The sequence below is a fragment of the Ahaetulla prasina genome, chromosome 2 (genome assembly GCF_028640845.1).
Source record: "Ahaetulla prasina isolate Xishuangbanna chromosome 2, ASM2864084v1, whole genome shotgun sequence".
Lineage (NCBI taxonomy): Eukaryota > Metazoa > Chordata > Lepidosauria > Squamata > Colubridae > Ahaetulla > Ahaetulla prasina.
This window is the reverse complement of record NC_080540.1, coordinates 9,258,607-9,279,679: the sequence shown is the minus strand read 5'-3', so window position 1 is coordinate 9,279,679 and position 21,073 is coordinate 9,258,607. Positions and strand designations below refer to the sequence as shown.

The 21,073-nt window shown below is 42.6% G+C and overlaps 1 protein-coding gene and 1 pseudogene across 1 annotated transcript in view; one reads left to right on the top strand and one right to left on the bottom strand.

Annotated features, from left to right (window-relative positions):
- Positions 1–21,073, bottom strand: part of LOC131193532 (zinc finger protein 850-like) — a 332,320-nt gene that overhangs the window by 229,514 nt on the left and 81,733 nt on the right. The gene's annotated exons all lie outside the window — the stretch shown is intronic.
- LOC131189655 (zinc finger protein 850-like) lies at positions 13,067–19,030 on the top strand (annotated as a pseudogene).

Here is a 21,073-nt window from a genome sequence, read left to right as displayed (position 1 = left end):
CTCTGTTTCCTATTCCTGGTCCTTCCTCCAGGGTCCCCACAGGTTTCTTCTCACTCACGCTGGATCTTTGCAGTCCTTAGGTCTGACTCCCACCCCACCAGGCCTCACACCCTCCTCCTCCTCCTCCATCCCTTTTGAAGATCTCTGATCCTCATGTTGAGGAAGGACGGAAGGACAGGCATCCCTGGGCCTCATGACTGTGTCCTGGAAGCAGTCACCATTTTCAGTGGGCGCCGGATTCATCCCTGGGCCATGCGGTGGACTTGTGGAAGCGGCTGCCATTTTGCCACACTGTCCGCACTGTTGTACAGAAGAGGGACAAACATCTTTTTGGCTACCTTAACATGAGAGAAAAAATGTACAGTTGAAAATTTTTCATTTTTAAGCAAAAAATTTTGCTTACTAAAGAAAAAAAAATTCTTCATTAGCTTAATATGTTAAGAAATAAAATGATAGAAGAAGATACAGAGTTAGTAAAAAGAAATTTGAGATTTTTAAATAGGAATTTTTTTGAATTTAGTAATAGAAATTCTAAATTATTGGCAAAGATGGCGAAAGATAAAAGAGAGAAGAGAGAAATTGGAGTTTTGATAGATGATAGAGGTATAAGATGTTATAAAAAATTAGAGAAATGTGAAGTGGTTAGAAATTTTTTTCAGAATCTATATTCAAAGAAACCAATTAATCGGGGAAAATTGCAAAGCTATTTAGAAAAGTATGTGGTGAAAATTGATCAAACATATAAGGAATTGATGGAAGAAGATATAACACAAGATGAGATTAATGGAATAATACAAAAATTAAAATTAGGGAAAGCTCCAGGTGAGGATGGATTACCTGTTGAGTTTTATAAAGAATTTAAAGAATTAATAATACCAAGATTGCAAAAATTATTCAATGGAATATTACATGGTGGGGAAGTACCTTCGTCATGGAACAGAACGGTGATATCCCTAATTCCTAAACCAGATAAAGATTTAGAAAGGATTGAGTCCTATCGGCCCATTTCTTTAATTAATCAGGATGCAAAGATATTTACTGCCATTATAAGTAATAGATTAAATAGATTTATAGATAGATATATAAGTTATAATCAAGTAGGTTTTGTGAAGGGTAGATACATGAGTGATATTGTTAGAAGAGTATAAAGCATAAGAGTATTAAATATTATAGATGTAGCTGAATATAATGGTGATAAAATTGGTATAGTATCATTGGATATTTTTAAAGCTTTTGATTCTGTACAATGGGAAACTATTAAAGTAATTGTGGAGGCTTTAGGCTTTGGTAATAAGTTTATACATGTTATTTCAAAATTGTACCAAAAGAGCAGTGCAAGAGTGAAGGTGAATGGAATATTAACTGAAGAGATAAAATTAGAAGCTGGTACGAGACAAGGATGTCCCCTGTCCCCAACATTATTTTTATTGGCTATGGAAATATTGACAAAAATGATAGAAAAAGATGAAGAATTAGAAGGATATAAGGGGTATAAGATAAATTTGTATGCGGATGATACTTTAATTATTTTGAAAAATGTAGAAAGATCTGAAAAAGATATATAAGCATTTGATAGAATTTGAGGAAATGACAGGATTGAAAGTAAATTGGTCAAAGTCAGAATTATTGATGGATAGTAATGGTAATGAATCTGAGAATATGCAAGAGCAATTTGGGATAAGGATTAAAAACACATTGAAATATTTGGGTATAGTGCTTTCACTTAAGGTTAAAGAATTGAAAAAATTTAATTATGATGTGGTGATTAACGAAATTGAGAAGAAGATAGATAAATATAAAATTTTAAAGTTGTCTTGGTTTGGTAGAATTGCAATGTGTAAGATGATGTTGCTGCCCAAGTTCAACTTTTTATTCGAGATGCTACCACTAAATTTGACAGAGAAAGATATTGAAGGATATCAGAAAAAACTGGATAAATTTTGTAACGGTGGTAAAAGACCTAGATTAGTGAAGAAAATGTGGTATCAAAATCAAAAGGAAGGTGGATTAGGAATCCCCAAATTATTTAATTATTACTGTGCGTATGGTATCCGGATAGTGGTAAAAATATTTAAAGGTGAAGATAACTATTGGAGAGACTTAGAGTTAAGGGATATAGAAATTTGGATCAAGGTGGTTTTAGATAAAGCAAATTTAAAATGTAAGTAGAAGTTATTGGTTAAAGGATTAAGTAAAAATGTGGAATAAATTTGTTAAAATTTTAATTCGGATATGATCTTTTGGGGAGACAATTGAATTTGGCCAATTAAAATAATATAAAACGAATGAAGTGATTAAAGAGGAAAATATAGAAATTATTAGAGATTGGATAAAAGTTATGGGAAATGAAAGGAGGAATAAAGAAATTATTGAAAATTAGGGTTAAGTTGGTTTGAAAAATACAGATAGAAAAATGGACAAAAACTAAAGGAAAATTATTCGATAAATAGATGTGAAACTGAATTTGAATATTTAGTATCTCGGATTATGAAAGATGAAATTGGGCTAAAGGGACTCGTTAGTAGGGTTTATAAGATTATAAATTCTGATGAAAATTACAAAGAGTGATGAGGACAAATTGGGAAAAGATCTTAATATTGAAATACCAGAGTCAGATTGGAATGTGAATTGGAAGAGTAGAATTATGAGAACTTTATCTATAAGGATTAAAGAGCACAATTATAAAATTGTTTGGAAATGGTATTTGACTCAGTAAGATTGTCACAAATGGATAAAAATTAGTAAAAATGTTGGAGATGTGAGATGGAATTGGGGACTTATGAACATATGTGGTATAATTGTGATAAGGTTAAAAGTTTTGGCAACAATTGGAGAAGATGATATTTGAAATGATGGGGAAAGTAATAACATTGAGAGTGGAAACTATATTATTGTTGGTAAATAAGGAAATAGAATTAACAAAATATGAAAAGAATTGAAAATTAGGGTTAAGTTGGTTTGAAAAAATATAGAAATTATTAGAGATTGGATAAAAGTTATGGGAAATGAAAGGAGGAATAAAGAAATTATTGAAAATTAGGGTTAAGTTGGTTTGAAAAATACAGATAGAAAAATGGACAAAAACTAAAGGAAAATTATTCGATAAATAGATGTGAAACTGAATTTGAATATTTAGTATCTCGGATTATGAAAGATGAAATTGGGCTAAAGGGACTCGTTAGTAGGGTTTATAAGATTATAAATTCTGATGAAAATTACAAAGAGTGATGAGGACAAATTGGGAAAAGATCTTAATATTGAAATACCAGAGTCAGATTGGAATGTGAATTGGAAGAGTAGAATTATGAGAACTTTATCTATAAGGATTAAAGAGCACAATTATAAAGTTGTTTGAAATGGTATTTGACTCAGTAAGATTGTCACAAATGGATAAAAAATTAGTAAAAATGTTGGAGATGTGAGATGGAATTGGGGACTTATGAACATATGTGGTATAATTGTGATAAGGTTAAAAGTTTTGGCAACAATTGGAGAAAATGATATTTGAAATGATGGGGAAAGTAATAACATTGAGAGTGGAAACTATATTATTGTTGGTAATTAAGGAAATAGAATTAACAAAATATGAAAAAGAATTGATTAGAATTATGATTATAATAGGTAGAATTATAATAGCTAGATATTGGAAACTAGATGTGATTTTTAGAATAGAAGAGTGGAATTCTGAAATGTGGAAATTAGCTTTAAATGATAAAATGACATGTGATATTAAAATTAGAAGTGGTGTGTATAAAGAAGATATTTTCTGGAAGACTTGGAAACCATTTGTGGACTTTGCGCTTGGAACATTGGACGCTTCAGTACCTGTACCTCGAGAACGTGGATTTTGGCAATCATGAGGATATATCCGAAGACCCAAATCTTCCTTTTATGTATAGCACAAGGGTGTAATAATGTATTTTCTTTTTGTTTGTTTGTTGCAAAAAAAGTAATAATAATAAAAAAAAAGTAAAAGGAAGCAAAAAAGAAAAAAAAGAAAATGTTTCATTTTTAAAAATTCCTCATATTAGAAGTCTCAGTAGCTTTTGACAAGAAAAAAAAATGGGTATTGTCAGTTTTGCTATGAACATTAGGGCAAGGCAAGAAGCTCAGAGTTGCCTCAAACTGCAAGATGGGCATAGTTTAATAATAAATGAATTTAATAATAAAAAGGTAATGTAAAGCTTATTTCTTCACTCTTGCTCATTGATGAGATCTCCATAGATACAGATAACACACAATTGTTAACTTGTATTTTCCATTTTTCAAAAAGGTCAAAATTTCTTTAAAGTTTTCCAAATATCCCTACAAGTAAAGAGAGGAACTTTATTTGGAGCAATGAACAGATATTTAAGCTATGCAGATGAATGATCCTGATTTTGCGAGTTTAGAAGTCACCAAAGAATAGTAAGTTTCTTCATTTCACTAACACAATTCAGAGGACTGGTTCCACTTTTTTTTTCTAGTGGATCATACTGTTGGTAGGTAGGGAAGGCTGTCTGTGGGTATATTGACCCTGTAAAGTACAGCATGCTACACAGGAAGTGCTTTGTATGCCATCTTGAGTTCCTGAATGAAAAGGAAATAAAATATACCCTGCAGTTCTTTTATTCCAGATTCCTCCATGCAATCAAGCTCAGAACCAATAGTTAAAAGACCACTAAAGGTAAAGGTTCCCCTCGCACATATATGCTAGTTGTTCCTGAATCTAGGGGTTGGTGTTCATCTCCGTTTCAAAGCTGAAGACCCAGTGCTGTCCGAAGACGTCTCCGTGGTCATGTAGCCGGCATGACTAAGCACCAAAGGCTCACAGAACGCTGTTACCTTCCCACCAAAGGAGGTCCCTATTTTTCTACTTGCATTTGTTATGTGCTTTCAAACTGTTAGGTTGGCAGAAGCTGGGACAAGTAACAGGAACTAAAGCTGTTACGCGGCTTTGATTTGATTCGAACCGACCTTTCGATCAACAAACTCAGCATCTTAGCAACTGAGCCACCGCGTCCCTAAAAGACCACTATCACTATCCAAACCTTACTGGATCTGCACCGAAAATGACAGTGCAGGCTGTCCCTCTAAAAAGGTTAGCCTGGTTATTAGTCAACCATACGCTTTGGTGGGATATTCTACTCTTCCCTTTTGATTTCTTTTTAAAAACTATTTTAATAATATTTCCTCTACTATATATTGACAATCACCTCCTCTTTCTTAGCCCCCATTTTCTAAGCCCTGCTGCATACTTTTCTCTCTCTCTGACCTAATGGAGATTTCCGTGCAGACAAGATTTACAGAATTTGCACATGGTATTTAGCAGATATAAAATTTCCTCCTCCAGGAATCGAGCTTCATTGTGGGAGTTCTTGGATGCAGCCCTGGCCAGCAGGAGTGAAGGTGGCTCCCCTCAAGTGTCTCTTCTAATGGTGCTGCCACGTCCTAAAAGCTTGGGTGCCACAGGAAATCAGTCATAAAGTTTTGGGGTACTGGAGAGGTTTTGATCTCTATTGAGAGTCACTCCTAAAAAAGCTAATTGCGTCATTCTGTGAAACCTCCATGAACTTTTAGGGCTGAGAGCACATAGGTAATCTTCGCAAGGTTAAGGAACATCACATTTCACTATTTCATTTGGCTCAGTTGCAAAGGTCGGTTGCTAGAAGTCAAAAACGGCTTAATCGCATTTAATCAACCGAAAAATTTTGCAAACGTAGTAGACGTGTTTTCTGCCTCCTATCTGGAGATAGGCAACAACAAAAGCAGCAGGCAACACCTGTTCCTAGAAAGCAGAGAATCCAGGCAGTTTCTGTGGTTGAGCTTCAAGGAGTTAAAACCATCAAGTATTTCATTGCTAGAAAGGACGGGAGGGGAGGAGAAGCTCAGAGGAACTTCCCTTTCCGGATGACTTCATGGGAGGAAGTTGGAGTGCAGAGCGGCTTTTCTACTCTTCCCAGGGTCGAAGCAGCAGCTGGCAGGTGAGTTGAGGGCAGCAGGTGGGAGGAGAGTCCGGGAGCAAGTCGGGCTGTTCGGTTCCCTCCACGGCCTGGAAGCAGAGAAGCAACTGGGCTGAAGCAGGTCAGCTGCTGCTGCTGCAGGTTCCTTCCCTCCCCAAATGGAAGCCCACTGGGGCTGCAGGCTGTGAAACTGGTGGCTGGAATTTTCTGCTGGTGGGAAGATTGAAAAAGTCTCTATTAAATTAAAGTTGATTCTTTGGGAATGGCTTCCCTCCAGAGGTTGTGGCTCCTCCGTCACTGGAGGGTTTGTACCAGAGTTGGAAGGATACTTGGAGGTCTTCTATTCCAACCCCCTGATCAAGCAGGAGACCCAATACCATTTCAGACAAGTAGTATTAGTATTTTAGTATTTATTAGCAGCCTTCAAGGACTCACACAGGAGAAACCTTTGAATGTCCTATCTGGAGATAGGCACAATAAAAAACAATGACAATATACAGATTAAAAACAGAGATTAAAAAACTTATTATATGTTTGGCAAAAATTTAAAACAATATACCATTAAAAAACCCTTAAAATTTATATTAAATATGAATATTAAAATTAAACTCTTTAAAATTATAAAATTTAAAATTACTAAGCCAGTCCCACACGAATAAATACGTCTTCAGCTCATGTGAAATCAAGGTCAGGCAGTTGAGAATCCAGGCAGTTTCTGTGGTTGAGCTTCAAGGAGTTAAAACCATCGAGTACCATGTTGCTAGAAAGGATGGGAGGAGAGAAGAAGCTCAGAGGAACTTCCTCTTCCGGATGACTTCATAGGAGGAAGTTGGTGTGCAGGGGGGCATTTCCGCTCTTCCACTGATCGAAGCAGCAGCTGGCGGGTGAGTTGAGGGCAGCAGGTGGGAGGAGAGTCCGGGAGAGAGTCGGGCTGTTCGGTTCCCTCCACGGCCTGGAAGCAGAGAAGCAACTGGGCTGAAGCAGGTCAGCTGCTGCTGCTGCTGCTGCTGCTGCTGCTGCTGCTGCTGCAGGTTCCTTCCCTCCCCAAATGGAAGCCCACTGGGGCTGCAGGCTGTGAAACTGGTGGCTGCAATTTTCTGCTGGTGGGAAGATTGAAAAAGTCTCTTTTAAATTAAAGTTGATTCTTTGGGAATGGCTTCCCTCCAGAGGTTGTGGCTGCTCCGTCACTGGAGGGTTTGTCCCAGAGTTGGAAGGGACCTTGGAGGTCTTCTGTTCCAACCCCCTGTTCAAGCAGGAGACCCAATATCATTTCAGACAATTGGCTGTCCAGTCTCTGTTTAAAGCAGAGAATCCTGGCAGTTTCTGTGGTTGAGCCTCAAGGAGTTAAAACCATCGAGTACTTCATTGCTAGAAAGGACGGGAGGGGAGGAGAAGTTCAGAGGAACTTCCTCTTCCGGATGACTTCATGGGAGGAAGGTGGTGTGCAGAGCGGCTTTTCTGCTCTTGCGAGGGTCGAAGCAGCAGCTGGCAGATGAGTTGAGGGCAGCAGGTGGGAGGAGAGTCCGGGAGCAAGTCGGGCTGTTCGGTTCCCTCCACGGCCTGGAAGCAGAGAAGCAACTGGGCTGAAGCAGGTCAGCTGCTGCTGCTGCTGCAGGTTCCTTCCCTCCCCAAATGGAAGCCCACTGGGGCTGCAGGCTGTGAAACTGGTGGCTGGAATTTTCTGCTGCTGGGAAGATTGAAAAAGTCTCTATTAAATTAAAGTTGATTCTTTGGGAATGGCTTCCCTCCAGAGGTTGTGGCTGCTCCGTCACTGGAGGGTTTGTACCAGAGTTGGAAGGATCCTTGGAGGTCTTCTATTCCAACCCCCTGATCAAACAGGAGACCCAATATCATTTCAGACAAGTGGCTGTCCAGTCTCTGTTTAAAAGCCTCCAGTGATGGAACACCCACAACTTCTGAAGGCAAATCCTTCCACTGGTTAACTGTTCTCAGTGACAGGAAATTTCTCCCAAATTCGAAGTTGCTTCTCTCCTTGATTAGTTTCCACCCATTGCTTCTTGTCTTGTCATCAGCGTACAGTTGGTACCTCACCCCAAAGCCACTGATTATCTCACCCAGCGGCTTCATATAGATGTTGAACAAGAGAGGCGCCTCGCGGTCTATCTCTGCCCCCCTGTCAACATCGTCTGCGACCGGTCAGAGAGGTAGGAGGAGAACCACCGGTAAACGGTGCCTCCCACTCCCAAACTCCCCAACCGGTGCAGCAAGATACCATGGTCGATGGTACAAAAACCGCTGAGAGGTCTAATAGGACCAGGGCAGAGGAACACCCCCTGTCCCTGGCCCTCCAGAGATCATCCACCAACGCGACCAAAGCCGTCTCCGTACTATATCCGGGCCGGAAGCCAGACTGGAACGGGTCTAGATAGACAGCTTCATCCAGGTATTGGGGTAGCTGACATGCCACCAAACTCTCTACAACCTTTGCAACAAAGCGAAGGTTGGAGACCGGACGATAATTTCCCAAAACAGCTGGGTCCAGGGAAGGCTTCTTGAGGAGGGGTCTCACCACTGCTTCTTTTAAGGCGGCAGGGAAAACCCCTTCCACCAAAGAAGCATTGATAGTCACCTCCTGTGTGGCCAGCACCAACCAGGAGGGGCACGGGTCCAGTAAACACATGGTGGCATGCAACCTCCCCAGCAACCTGTCCACGTCCTCGAGAGCCACAGGGTCAAACTCATCCCAAACAATCTCGGCAAGACGAGTGGCTGTCCAGTCTCTGTTTAAAAGCCTCCAGTGATGGAACACCCACAACTTCTGAAGGCAAATCCTTCCACTGGTTAACTGTTCTCAGTGACAGGAAATTTCTCCTAAATTCGAAGTTGCTTCTCTCCTTGATTAGTTTCCACCCATTGCTTCTTGTCTTGTCATCAGGTGCTTTGGAGAATAGCTTGACTCCCTCTTCTTTGTGGCAGCCCCTCAAATATTGGAACCCTGCTATCATGTCACCCCAGTCCTTCCTTTCACTAGACTAGACATACCCAATTCCTGCAACCCTATTTTATATTTTAGCCTCCAGCCCCCTAATCCTCCTTGTTGCTCTGTTCTGCATCCTTTCCAGATGTTAATGCAGCCTAGTATTGTATGGGCTTTTTTCTTCTTCTTGCTGATTGAATACACTGCTGGCTCATATCTATGTGATTGTCTGCAAGGACATCAAGGACCCTCTCATAGTTACTGCTTGAGCCAGGTTCTACCCAATCTGTGCCAGTACATTTGGTTTTTCTTGCATAAGTGTAAAACCTTATTTTTTTCCTCCATCAAATTTCTTTTTTTTTTTATAAGCCTTCAAAGTTATTATGGCACAGTAGAAGCAGACGTGCACCTGGTCCACAAAATTTGTGGTAATCCTAGCAGTTGTTCAGTGACTGCACTTCAGCAGTGACTGTGGTTTTGAAGGTGCAGGAAAAGGAGTCGCACCGATTGGGGTTCTGCCAATAGTTGCACATTTATGATGGCTTCAGCATCCCACACTCATGATCCCCATTTGTGACCTTCCCAGCTGGCTTCTGACAAGCAAAATCAATGGCTATACTGGCAGGAAATTGCAAGTCACGGTCATATGAAATTGCCTTTAACAACCCACAGTAATTTGCTTAACAACTACAGAGGAACAGATGTAAGTTGGCACTGTCATGTGACATCATGCTTAATGATTGAGCTGCTTAGGGATGCAGATCCCTGTTCCAATTGCAGTAGGTGAAATGAGGACAACTTGAGTGGGGGTGTCACCAGAGGGGTTGTAGACAGTATTTTCTGCTCTTATTTGAAGCTGAAGACTTCCATGAGCAAAAGTGGTGTTTCAAAGCTTGCAGAGGCTTTTGGCATCATTTCATCAGTTAAAGCCCCCACATCTCTAAATTTAGCTCAGAAGGTTTGACTGTAACCATTTTGGGAAGGGAGATGAAACAAAAACCCAGATGTAAAACACAGTCACTCCTTAAATGTTTTCACTGTGCCCAAATTATCTTCTATATGTCCAAAGTTGGGTCTTTCAGCTGCTATTTCTTCTGTTTGGTCTATTTAAGTAAAGTATCACAGTACTTTTTCTTTCCTCCAGCAGATGGCACTCTCCATTTCTACTCTGTATAAAATAGTCTATTAAATCCAATTAATTGTCAAAATACCCTGGAATTTTAAGCTCCTCATAGAAAATGCTGTTTTATTCTAAAAATCACTTTCTTTTCCTTTTGAAATATTTTCCTTTTCCCAGTTTTCCAGATCTAAGACTTATTAAGCTTTTTGTATTACAATCCTCGCTTTTTCTTTTTTCCGCATTTGTGCTTCCCCCCCCAGGTGCCAGATAGCCACTAATCGAAGCTCAGGAATTTCTTTTAAGACTCCAATTTCAATTTTACTTCTAAGTATAAATTGGCAATTATCTCACCCGGTTCTAGCACTCCATCCAAAGACCGCTCCAGATCAATTCTTAGGTCTGGTTGTCCCAACTTCAAGGAGGCCGCCATAAGATGGCCTCCGCCCCCGCTGCCACTTTGGGAGACTTGTTTCTGTTCCAGTGCAGATTCCTTGCAGTCCACAAAACACCTCCCCTTTCTTCACTGTCCCTACAAGACAGCTATGGCTCGAAAGCCTCCCGGCAGCAGTTCGTTAGGCTAAATTTTGCACGGCTCATCAGAGCCTATTTTCCAGTCCATTCCCACTGCAACATCAACCGGAAGTAGCATTGCTGAATATATCTACAACTACATAATCTATTCCCAGCACTTCAAGATCTATTTGATGATAACACTTTGCATTGCTAAGAATTTATGATTGACCCAACTAAATAATTCAATTTGATTGAATGGATATTTGAACATGGATCTCAGAGGTACTCCATGTGTCATATGAACCATCAATAATGTAAGTGAATATTCTAGTATTGGGGCATGTTTGCTTTTTCATTATAATATATATATATATATATATATATATATATATATATATGTTTTCTGAGGTTTTCTGTTTGTATGTAGGTCTTTGGTTATTCGGTTTTCCCACGTAAATTGGTGTTCTTTCTGGACAAACATCGGACATCGGACAAAGCTGAATTGATTGAAGCACAAGAACTCCAAAAGAAGAACCAACTTTCCCTTCCTTTTTAAAGCCACAGGACATATTGACTTTAAAAAGACCAGAACTATCGCCAAAACTGAACACTTTAACAACAGAATAATCAGAGAAGCCATTGAGATAGAAAACACACAGCATGAACAAATAGATGATACCTCCGCCTACCAGCCATTTGGAAACCCTTATTGACAAACGAGTCTAACACGAGGAATGACACCAGAGGACTCACACAGGAGAAACCTTTGAATGTCCTGACTGTGGAAAAGTTTTAGTCACAGTTCCAGCCTGGTGACACACCAGAGGACTCACACAGAGAAACCCTTGAATGTCCTATTGTGGGAAAAGTTTCAGTGAGAATTCCATCCTGGTGAAGCACCAAGGACCAGAAGCCAGACCTAGCTGCAACATTAGCCATTTCAAACCCTCCAATCCATACATACAGCAGAAAGACACCCACTATGAAGATGTACCACAGATTGCAAATCACAGCTGATGATGCACAAGAGGACCCAGAAAGGAGAAAAACCTGTTCAATGTCCTGACTGTGGGAAAAGTTTTAGTCACAGTTCCAGCCTGGTGACACACCAGAGGACACACAGCCAATCAGAGCACAAAAAATCCATTCAGAGCACAACCAAGCTCCCACCCAATCAGTTCAAACCCCACTAGCAGTTAAAAGGAAGAAACAGCTTGAATAAAGCACCACTAGACAAGGCATTGTCATATTTTATCTCAAGAATATCAGCTGTGGAAAAGTTTCAGTGAGAATTCCATCCTGGTGAAGCACTCAAGGACTCACACAGGAGAAAACCCAACAACCAAAGACCTACATATATATATATATATATATATATATATATATATATATTTATATATATATATATATATATATATATTTCTTTTTTCACATCTTTTCTAACCATTTTATAAACAATTAAAATTACACTTTTCTTTAAATCTTACAGGCAAACAGGATGGCAATAAGAGCATTCTGGACAACTTTAAATAACAAGCAATGTTGAAAAGGGAAGAAAATCAAGCCAGAAATCAAAATATTCTCCATTTCCTTCAGAAAACCATACAATGCTGCTCATCCTCCAGCAGCTGTTAGACAAAAGAAAAAATCAAGAAAGAATAAGCATATTATGCAGAACTCAAGGATACATTACACGAAAAATGAAGGCAGATTATTTATTATTAAGCAAAAGAGAGAAATGTCTGGAAGTCAGGAGGAAACTGTAAAGTAAATTCACGTAGAACAGACAGTAATACAGGCCTCTCCCTTTGAGGAAGAAAACAGCTTGAATAAAAGCACCACTAGACAAGGCATTGTCATATTTTATCTCAAGAATATAAGCTGTGGAAAAGCTCCATAGATTTGTCGATTGTGGGAAAAGCACAGATTGCAAATCACAGCTGATGATGCACAAGAGGACCCAGAAAGGAGAAAAACCATACAAATTACCTGAATGTGGCAAAAGCTTTGGTCACAATAGTTCCTTTGTGGTTCATGGAAGCACCCAGACACAAGAGGGAAGCCACAAAAGTGCTCCCAATGCAGTCAGTGCTTTAGTGAGCACAGCAACATGGTGCTACATCAGATAACTCACAGGAGGGAGAAAACATGACTTTGCAGATTGTGTGAAAGTTTTAGTAATAATTCCAGCCTGGTGAGACACCAGAGGACACACAGGAGATAAACCATTTGAAAATCCTTTCTGCAGGAAAAGTTCCATTGAGAATTCCATCCTGGTGAAGCACTCAAGGACTCACACAGAAGTGAAACCCTTTGAATGTCCTGATTGTGGAAAAAGTTTAAATCACAATTTCAGTCTGATGTATCAGAAGATTTACTCCAGGGAGAAGCTGTGTGAGTGTGTAGATTGTGGGAAAAGCTTCATGAGAAATTTCCATCTCACGATACACCAGAGGATTCATAAAGGAGAAAAACCTGTTCAATGTCCTGACTGTGGGAAAAGTTTCAGTTGTAATTCCACCTGGTGACACCAGAGGATTCATAAAGGAGAAACCCTTTGAATGTCCTGATTGTGGGAAAGGTTTCATTAGAAATTCCCATCTCCTGAGACACAAGACCACACACACAGGAGAGAAACCCTTTGAATGTCCTGTCTGTGGGAAAAGCTTTAGTGATAATTCCAGCCTGGTGACACACCAGAGGACTCACACAGGAGAGAAACCCTTTGAATGCCCTATCTGTGGGAAAAGCTTTAGTGATAATTCCAATCTGCTGACACACCAGAGGACTCACACAGGAGAGAAATCCTTTGAATGTCCTAACTGTGGGAAACGTTACAATCAGAATTCCAGCCTGGTGAAACATCAGAGGACTCACACAGGAGAGAAACCCTTTGAATGTCCTATCTGTAGGAAACGTTACAGTCAGAATTCCCACCTGGTGACACACCAGAGGACTCACACAGGAGAGAAACCCTTTGAATGTCCTATCTGTGGGAAAAGCTTTAGTGTTAATTCCAATCTGCTGACACACCAGACGACTCACACAGGAGAGAAACCCTTTGAATGTCCTATCTGTAGGAAACGTTACAGTCAGAATTCCCACCTGGTGACACACCAGAGGACTCACACAGGAGAGAAACGCTTTGAATGTCCTGACTGTGGGAAACGTTACAGTCAGAATTCCCACCTGGTGATACACCAGAGGACACACACAGGAGAGAAACCCTTTGAATGTCCTATCTGTGGGAAAAGCTTTAGTGTTAATTCCAATCTGCTGACACACCAGACGACTCACACAGGAGAGAAACCCTTTGAATGTCCTATCTGTAGGAAAGGTTTTAGTAATTCCAGCCTGGTGACACACCAGAGGACTCACAGGAGAGAAACCCTTTGAATGTCCTGATTGTGGAAAAGTTTCAGTCAGAATTCACCTGGTGACACACCAGAGGACTCACACAGAGAAACCTTTGAATGTCCTGACTGTGGGAAACGTTACAGTCAGAATTCCCACCTGGTGATACACCAGAGGACACACACAGGAGAGAAACCCTTTGAATGTCCTATCTGTGGGAAAAGCTTTAGTGTTAATTCCAATCTGCTGACACACCAGACGACTCACACAGGAGAGAAACCCTTTGAATGTCCTATCTGTAGGAAAGGTTTTTCTAATAATTCCCGCCTGCTGACACACCAGAAGACTCACACAGGAGAGAAACCCTTTGAATGTCCTGACTGTGGGAGATGTTTCAGTCGTAATTACACGCTGGTGATACACCAGAGGACTCACACAGGAGAGAAACCCTTTGAATGTCCTGATTGTGGGAAAAGTTTTAGTCACAGTTCCAGCCTGGTGACACACCAGAGGACTCACACAGGAAAGAAACTCTTTGAATGTCCTATCTGTAGGAAAGTTTTTTCTAATAATTCCCGCCTGGTGAAACACCAGAGGACTCACACAGGAGAGAAACCGTTTGAATGTCCTATCTGTGGGAAAAGTTTTAGTAATAATTCAAGCCTGGTGAAACACCAGAGGACTCACACAGGAGAGAAACCCTTTGAATGTCCTATCTGTGGGAAAAGTTACAGTCAGAATTCCAACCTGCTGACACACCAGAGGACTCACACAGGAGAGAAACCCTTTGACTGTCCTAATTGTGGGAAATGTTTTAGTCACAGTTCCAGCCTGGTGACACACCAGAGGACTCACACAGGAGAGAAACCCTTTGAATGTCCTATCTGTGGGAAAAGTTTTAATGAAAATTCCAGCCTGGTGAAACACCAGAGGACTCACACAGGAGAAAAACCCTTTGAATGTCGATCTGTGGAAAAGTTTTAGTGATAATTCCAATCTGTTACACCAGAGGACTCACACAGGCGAGAAACCCTTTGAATGCCCTATCTGTGGGAAAAGGTACAATCAGAATTCCCACCTGGTGATACACCAGAGGACTCACACAGGAGAGAAACCCTTTGAATGTCCTGATTGTGGGAAAAGTTTTAGTCACAGTTCCAGCCTGGTGACACACCAGAGGACTCACACAGGAAAGAAACTCTTTGAATGTCCTATCTGTAGGAAAGTTTTTTCTAATAATTCCCGCCTGGTGAAACACCAGAGGATTCACACAGGAGAGAAACCCTTTGAATGTCCTATCTGTGGGAAAAGTTTTAGTAATAATTCTAGCCTGGTGAAACACCAGAGGACTCACACAGGAGAGAAACCCTTTGAATGTCCTATCTGTGGGAAAAGTTACAGTCAGAATTCCAACCTGCTGACACACCAGAGGACTCACACAGGAGAGAAACCCTTTGAATGTCCTGATTGTGGGAAAAGTTTTAGTCACAGTTGCAGCCTGGTGACACACCAGAGGACTCACACAGGCGAGAAACCCTTTGAATGTCCTGATTGTGGGAAAAGTTTTAGTCACAGTTCCAGCCTGGTGACACACCAGAGAACTCACACAGGAGAGAAACTCTTTGAATGTCGTATCTGTAGCAAAGATTTTCGTGATAATTTCAACCTGGTGAAACACCAGAGGACTCACACAGGAGAGAAACCCTTTGAATGTCCTATCTGTGGGAAAAGTTACAGTCAGAATTACAACCTGCTGACACACCAGAGGACTCACACAGGAGAGAAACCCTTTGAATGTCCTGATTGTGGGAAAAGTTTTAGTCACAGTTGCAGCCTGGTGACACACCAGAGGACTCACACAGGAGAGAAACCCTTTGAATGTCCTGATTGTGGGAGATGTTTCAGTCGTAATTACACGCTGGTGATACACCAGAGGACTCACACAGGCGAGAAACCCTTTGAATGTCCTGATTGTGGGAAAAGTTTTAGTCACAGTTCCAGCCTGGTGACACACCAGAGAACTCACACAGGAGAGAAACTCTTTGAATGTCGTATCTGTAGCAAAGATTTTCGTGATAATTACACGCTGGTGATACACCAGAGGATTCACACAGGAGAGAAACCCTTTGAAATGTCCTATCTGCAGGAAACGTTTCAGTCAGAATTCCCACCTAATGATACACCAGAGGACTCACACCGTTGAGAAATTTTTTAGATGTCCTCCAGAAGCTAAAAGTATTCTAATTAGCTGAGAAACAATTTCGACAGAGATTGCATGGGCTGCATGACAAGCTATGTGGTGTCTGCCGTGAGCAGCCGCAGAAGAAGTCAGGCGGTGGTGCAACAGGTTTTGGGGCATGGGTGGCCTGGCTGCGATGGTCCCAAGGTAAGCTGGTAAGACATCCCTGAAACTTAAGACCTGGTGCTTATTTTGGGCCCAAAATAAAATAAAACTGGGTCTTATTTTCAGGGAAACGTGGGTATCTATATATGTATAATCTGTCCCTAGCACTTCCAGGTATATTTGATGATAACACTTTGCAGTTCTATGAACTCAGGATTGACCCAAGTCGTCAAATAAAGGTTATAACTGAATTTGAGATGTATATTGAAAATGTAAATAATTAATGTAAGAGGTTGTTAGCATTTTTGCATCTTTGCCTTTTATTGTAATGTATGCCTTTGGATCTGTTTTTTTAAAAATATTGGGCAGCCATTTTATAAAGAATAATTAAACTAACCCTTCTTCTTCCCCAGCAGCTTACAGACAAGGAAGACAAAACCAGGAAAAGAGTTTTGAGCTGGAGAAATCTCTGAGTATCTAGAAGAAACATATCAAAATATCAAGGGGCATAATTTCCTAGTTCAGAAAAAGAGGGAAATATCTGGAAGTCAGTGGGAAAGAAAAGGTCACGTGGACAGCTAGGTAAGGCAGACCGTAATGCAGGCCTCACCCTGTGAGGAAGGAAATAGCTTGAATCAACGCTCCATCCAAGAAGGGATTCAGAGTATTTTTGACATCCTTGACAATCCAAGAATGTCAGTGATGGAAAAGATCCACAGATCTGCCTATTGTGGGAAAAGCAAAGATTGTAGAATTATGCCCGAGAGGATCCACACTGGAAAAAAGCCTTATCAGTGTTCCCAATGCAGCAAAAGCTTTAGTCAGAACAGCTTCCCAGTTGTTCATGGAAAGACTCACACCAGAGAAAAACCCTACCAGTTGTCTCAATGTGGCAAAAGCTATAGCAAGCAGGCCAAGCTTATAATACACCAGAGGACTCACACACAGAGAAACCGTACATATGTCCAGATTGTGGGAAATGTTTCAGTCAGAATTCCAATCTGGTGATACACCAGACAAAACACACAGGAGAGAATCCATTTGAATCTCTGGTTTGTGGAAAAAGTTTTCGTCAGAATTCCCATCTGGTGATGGACCAAAAGACTCAGACAGGAGAGAAACCTTTGTATGAGTGTCCAGATTGTGGAATAAGTTTCATTCAGAATTCTGATTTGGTGAGACACCAGAGGATTCACACAGGAGAAACCTTTTAAATGTCCAGCCTGTAGATGTTACTTCAGACATAAATCATCCCTTATTGCACACAAAGAATATATATGAGGCAAGAGTAGATGAGTTTAGAGAAGGCTTTTCATTTGTAATCTCCCATTGAAAGTGGGGGTGAGAAATTGACTATTTGAATTCTGGCCTGATTCTTTTTACTTTTTATTCTTTTTAGAATAGAATAGAATTTTATTGGCCAAGTGTGATTGGACACACAAGGAATTTGTTTTTTATCTTTTTATCTCAGGATTAGATTTATAGATGGAGAGAAAAGGGAAATGGAAAAAGGCTCACTTTTCTGGTTAGCAGTAGGATGTTTTGTTTCTGGTTATAGGCAGCAGTTTCTGGATATTTCCTTTGGTAGAAGTAGTGAAATTCGTCATTATGGCTTCTGGGTGATAGTTTTGAAGATTGATTAACTCCTATATGTGGAGTTTCAGTCTTCTACCTTGGTTTCCTCCAGATTTTTAGCCCCAGAATTCCCCAGCCAGCATATAAGTAGTCCTCAAGATACAACTGTCATGGCCTTGCAACTACATTGCATGTAGTGGCTGTTAAGTGAGATCGCTTTTCTTAACTACCCGGATCCCCCTGCTCTCTCTGATGCAGCCATTAATTGAGTACTGGCCAGTGGTGGGATTCAGCCAGTTCGCACCACTTCGGGAGAACCGGTTTTAACTTTCTGAACAGTTTAGCAAACTGGTTGTTGGAAGAAATCATTAGGGCAGAGAACCGGTTGTTAAATCACTTGAATCCACCCCTGGTACTGGCCACCTCAGGGCTGGTGAAAACTCTTGGAGGCCTGGAGCAGGGCCAGGCTTGCCTGCCACAGGCGTCTCTAGACCTTCCCACCCACCAAGGCACCCTGTGCTCTGTTTCCCATTCCTGGTCCTTCCTCCAGGGTCCCCACAGGTTTCTTCTCAAGCTAAGTCTCTGCAGTCCTTAGGTCTGACTCCCACCCCACCAGGCCTCACACCCTCCTCCTCCTCCTCCATCCCTTTTGAAGATCTCTGATCCTCATGTTGAGGAAGGATGGAAGGACAGGCATCCCTGGGCCTCATGACTGTGTCCTGGAAGCAGCCACCACTTTCAGATGGCGCCGGATTCAACCCTGGGCCATGCGGTGGACTTGTGGAAGCGGCTGCCATTTTGCCACACTGTCCGCACTGTCGTACAGAAGAGGGACAAACATCTTTTTGGCTACCTTAACATGAGAGAAAAAATGTACAGTTGAAAATTAACTTGCCATCTGCCGGCTCGTCATCGACAGTAGCTCGGGAGTTCATGGCTTCCATGACGGCCCTGGACCTGACTCAAGTAGTGGATGGCCCCACTCACATCGGGGGAGGCACACTGGACCTGATTTTCATCTCTGGTCGGTGGTTGAAGGATCTGGACTTGAGAGATATAGTCACAGAACCTTTGTCATGGTCAGATCACTCGCTCCTTCGCCTAGACTTTCTGACCGCTACCCAACACCGCAGGGAGACGGAACCATTATGTTGGTACCGTCCCAGGCGCCTGATGGACCTGGAGAGGTTCCGGATGGAGCTTGGGCCACTTCCTGAGGGTCTGGCTCACGGCACGGCAGAGGAACTAGCCGCAGCCTGGGAACGGGCTGCGGCTGGGGCTTTAGACCGTGTGCCTCTGCTTCTGACCCGCGAGATCCCAACTGGCTCCTTGGTTCTCCGAGGAGCTGAGGGGATGAAACGCCGGAGAAGACGCCTAGAGTTCTTGGAGGTCCAGCCGCCAGAGGCTGATCGGACACTAGTTAGATCCTATACTAGGACCTACCTAGTGGCACTGAGGAAGCGGCGTACGTCCCTCATTGCGTCGGCAGATAACCGCCCAGCTGCCCTGGGGACCCGCCCTCCTTCACCAGGGGAGCGGATGACCCGCTGCAGGACGTGCTGAGGAGTTTAACGTTATCTATACGATAAAATCGCTCAGCGGGACGGTCTGGACCAAAATTGTGGCGATTCGGACGGGCGCCTGAGGCGGTCTTGGTGACATTGTCTGGGATGAGTTTGACCCTGTGGCTCGAGGACATGGACAGGTTGCTGGGTAGACTGAATGCCACCACATGTTTACTGGACCCATGCCCCTCCTGGCTGGTGCTGGCCACTCAGGAGGTGACAGGCTGGCTCCAGGCGATTACAAGTGCTTCCTTGTTGGAGGAGTCTTTCCGCCTTGAAAGAGGCGGTGGTGAGGCCCTCCTCAAGAAGCCTTCCTGACCCGCTATTTTAGGTAATTATCGTCGTCTCCAACCCGCCTGCGAAGGTTGTAGAGAGTATGGTGGCATATCAGTTTCCTCCACCTGGAGGAAACTGTCTATCTAGACCTGCTCCAGTCCGGCTTCCGCCCGGTTACAGCACTGAGATGGCTTTGGTCACAGGATGATCTCTGGAGGCCAGGATAGGGGTTGTTCCTCTGCCCTGGTCCTATTAGATCTCTCAGCGCTTTTGATACCATCGACCATGGTATCCTGCTGCGCCGGTTGGGGGACTGGGAGTGGAGGCACCGTTATCGGTGGTTCTCCTCCTATCTCTCCGACCGTCGCAGACGGTGTTGATGCAGAGGTGAGGCGCCTCACTTGTGGGTGCAGATTCTCTCGCCTTCTGTTCAACATCTACATGAAGCCGCTGGGTGAGATCATCAGTGGCTTCGTGTGAGGTACCAGCTGTACGCTGATGACACCCAGCTGTACTTTTCCACACCGGGCCACCCCAATGAAGCTATCAAGTGCTGTCCCGTGTTTGGAAGCCGACGGGTCTGGATGGGGAGAAACAGGCTCAAGCTCAATCCTCCAAGACAGAGTGGCTGTGGATGCCGGTATCGCACAGTCAGCTGAGTCCGCGGCTGACTGTTGGGAGCGAGTCATTGGCCCCGATGGAGAGGGTGCGCAACTTGGGCGTCTCCTGGATGAACGCTGTCTTTGAAGACCACCTGACGGCCGTCTCCAGGAGAGCTTTCCACCAGGTTCGCCTGGTGCGCCAGTTGCGCCTTTCTAGACCGGGATGCCTTGTGCACAGTCACTCGTGACGCCTCGCCTGGATTACTGCAATGCTCTACATGGGGCTCCCTTGAGGGGCATCCGGAGGCTTCAGTTAGTCCAGAACGCCTGGTGATAGAGGGAGCTCGTGGCTCGTGACACCTATCCTGCGCAGACTGCACTGGCTACCTGTGGCCTGCTTCAAGGTTTTGGTGAACGCTTCAAAGCGCCCATGGCATAGGGCCGGGTTATTTACGGGACCGCCTACTGCTACCGAATACCTCCCACCGACCTGCGCCTCACAGAGGGACTCCTCAGGTGCCGTCGACAGTTGCCTGGCACGCCCAGGAAAGGCCTTCTGGTGGGGGCTCTCTGAACGAACTCCCCCCGGGACTCCGTCAACTTCCGGACCTCTGAACCTTTCGTCGCGAGCTTAAAACGCATTTATTCATCTGCGCAGGACTGGGTTAGTTTTTTAAATTTATGGGTTTTAATTGGGGGTTTTAAATGGGGTTTTAAATTGTATCTAAATTTTTAGGCCGTTATTGAATTAGATTTTTATATAGTTTTTAATTTGTATTCTATGTATTGTGTTTTTACTGGCTGTGAACCGCCCTGAGTCCTTCGGGAGAAGGGCGGTATACAA